This window comes from Haliotis rubra, unplaced genomic scaffold, assembly GCF_003918875.1.
Source record: "Haliotis rubra isolate DU_JTF1 unplaced genomic scaffold, ASM391887v1 Scf5, whole genome shotgun sequence".
NCBI lineage: Eukaryota > Metazoa > Mollusca > Gastropoda > Lepetellida > Haliotidae > Haliotis > Haliotis rubra.
Genome location: NW_025767190.1, coordinates 1,124,631 through 1,128,214, shown reverse-complemented (window position 1 = coordinate 1,128,214; position 3,584 = coordinate 1,124,631).

Sequence of the window (3,584 nt, the reverse complement as noted above, 5' to 3'; positions counted from 1 at the left end):
ACGATGGTGTGCAGCTGTGTAATGAAGTAGTCATAACGGTGGTGTACAGCTGTGTAATGAAGCAGTCATGACTAGTGTACAGCTGTGTAATAAGGCAGCCATGACGATGGTGTACAGCTGTGTAATGAGGAAGCCATGACGATGGTGTACAGCTGTGTAAGGAAGCAGTCATGACGATGGTGTACAGCTGTGTAATGAAGCAGCCATGACGATGGTGTGCAGCTGTGTGATGAAGCAGTCATGACCATGGTGTACAGCTGTGTAATGAAGCAGTCATGACGATGGTGTACAGCTGTATAATGAAGCAGCCATGACGATGGTGTACAGCTGTGTAATGAAGCAGTCATGACGATGGTGTACAGCAGTGTAATGAAGCAGCCATGACGATGGTGTGCAGCTGTGTAATGAAGTAGTCATAACGGTGGTGTACAGCTGTGTAATGAAGCAGTCATGACTAGTGTACAGCTGTGTAATAAGGCAGCCATGACGATGGTGTACAGCTGTGTAATGAGGAAGCCATGACGATGGTGTACAGCTGTGTAATGAAGCAGTCATGACGATGGTGTACAGCTGTGTAATGAAGCAGCCATGACGATGGTGTACAGCTGTGTAATGAAGCAGTCATGACGATGGTGTACAGCTGTGTAATGAAGCAGTGATGACGATGGTGTACAGCTGTGTAATGAAGCAGTGATGACGATGGTGTGCAGCTGTGTAATGAAGCAGTCATGACCATGGTGTACAGCTGTGTAATGAAGCAGTGATGACGATGGTGTACAGCTGTGTAATGAAGCAGTGATGACGATGGTGTACAGCTGTGTAATGAAGCAGCCATGACGATGGTGTACAGCTGTGTAATGAAGCAGTCATGACGATGGTGTGCAGCTGTGTAATGAAGCAGTCATGACGATGGTGTGCAGCTGTGTAATGAAGCAGTCATGACGATGGTGTGCAGCTGTGTAATGAAGCAGTGATGACGATGGTGTACAGCTGTGTAATGAAGCAGCCATGACGATGGTGTACAGCTGTGTAATGAAGCAGTCATGACGATGGTGTACAGCTGTGTAATGAAGCAGTCATGACGATGGTGTGCAGCTGTGTAATGAAGCAGTCATGACGATGGTGTGCAGCTGTGTAATGAAGCAGTCATGACGATGGTGTGCAGCTGTGTAATGAAGCAGTGATGACGATGGTGTACAGCTGTGTAATGAAGCAGCCATGACGATGGTGTACAGCTGTGTAATGAAGCAGTCATGACGATGGTGTACAGCTGTGTAATGAAGCAGTCATGACGATGGTGTGCAGCTGTGTAATGAAGCAGTCATGACGATGGTGTGCAGCTGTGTAATGAAGCAGTGATGACGATGGTGTACAGCTGTGTAATGAAGCAGCCATGACGATGGTGTACAGCTGTGTAATGAAGCAGTCATGACGATGGTGTACAGCTATGTAATGAAGCAGTCATGACGATGGTGTGCAGCTGTGTAATGAAGCAGTCATGACGATGGTGTGCAGCTGTGTAATGAAGCAGTGATGACGATAGTGTACAGCTGTGTAATGAAGCAGCCATGACGATGGTGTACAGCTGTGTAATGAAGCAGTCATGACGATGGTGTACAGCAGTGTAATGAAGCAGCCATGACGATGGTGTACAGCTGTGTAATGAAGCCGTCATGAAGATGGTGTACAGCTGTGTAATGAAACAGTCATGACGATGGTGTACAGCTATGTAATGAAGCACTCATGACTAGTGTACAGCTATGTAATGAAACACTCATGACAGTGGTGTACAGCTATTTAATGAAGCAGTCATGACTGTAGTGTAATGAAGCATGAGTCTTGGTTTGATTTGGCCTTCAAGTTGGTTTGTAGGTTTGTTGTTTAACGCAACGGAGTATACGTAGGTCATGCTTTCTTGTTAATGTTGCCGGGTTGCCTGATGCCTGAACTGCTAAGACTTGAAGATCATTATTTGAATTCCATCTTACCAATGTGAGTTTAGCCGCACTCAACAATATTCCAGCAATGTGGTGGCGGTCTGTAAATAATCGAGCCTGGACCAGGCAAACAATCCAGTGATCAACAACATGAGCATCGATCTACGCAACTGGGATACAAAGGCATGTGTAAACGAATCTGACTACCCGATTCCGTTAGTCGCCTCTTACGACAAGCATGGGTTACTGAAGACCAATTTTAACTTCACGGGTGTTGAATGGTCCGGGTTAGAATGAACCTTCAGTAACCCATGCTTGTCGTAAGAGGCGACAAACGGGATCGAGCGGTCAGGCTCACTGGCTTGGTTGACACATGTCATCGGTTCCCAGTTGCGCAGATCGATGCTCATGCTGTTGATCACTGGATTGTCTGGTCCAGACTTGATTATTTACAGACCGCCGTCATATAGCTGGAATATTGCTGGTGCGGCGTAAAACTAAACTCACTCACTCACTCATGATCTTCTGGTCTTGATTCTTCTACCAACAGACCGGTGTCATATAGCTGGAATATCAAACTTAAAACAGACAGCTGCCATACAGCTGTGAACGCAGCGTCAAACAACAAGCCCATACTGTCGCCACTATGTCCACGTGTGTAACATTTGATGATGTGTCCGAGTGCTAAAAGCGTTCGTTCATCAAGCCAAAGGGTCTTCTCGAAGCAATCTGATAGAGCAGTGCATGAAATCCAGCTTTGATGTCCCAGTCACGATGCGTCTGTAACTGCACAACAAACGGCGTAAAACCTCACTCCACAGGTGCGCTGTCGGTCTGGCTCGTACTGCACGGACAGATGTTGTCGCGGATCGTCATGGTGTACGTGTCATCTGAGCGAGATACAACATTACATGTTTATTACTACTTTTTCTTTTAGAAACTGCAGTTACACTCATTAAAATGATATCGAGCAACGTAACCAGATGGCGGATACAGTCATTGCGTATCATTGATGTGAACTGTTGAACATGTTAAACACTCAATGACAACTGTGACACACATTAACTGCAGCCAATTAACACCAAAATGCTGCATATGGGGAAACGTGCATGTGTTTCACTCATTACATTGGTAATATTACTGCAATATTTTCACTTCCACCATGTTTAATGTTTCCTTTAGTGCAGATTTTATAAATGCTTCAATCACCTTTACCCTCTATCGTTTGGTGTTTAACGCCGCACTCAGCAATAGTCCAGCTTCATGAGTGAGTGAGTTTAGTTTTATGCCCCTTTTAGCAATATTCCAGCAATATCACGGCGGGGGACACCAGAAATGGGAATCGAACCCGGGTCTTCGGCGTGACGAGCGAACGCTTTAACCACTGGGCTACCCACCGCCCCACCCCAGCTTCAGGACGGCGGTCCGTAAATAATTAACTCTGGACCAGACAATCCAGTGACTGACATTATGAGTATCTTCTACGCAATTGGGATACGATGACATGTGTCAACCAAGTCAGCGAGCCTGACGACATCCCGTTGGTTGCCTCTTACGACAAGCATGGGTTGCTGAAGACCAATTCTACCAATTCGTGGATAGCGTCAGGAAGAAGCCACCACCAACAAGCCATTACCACCGACGACC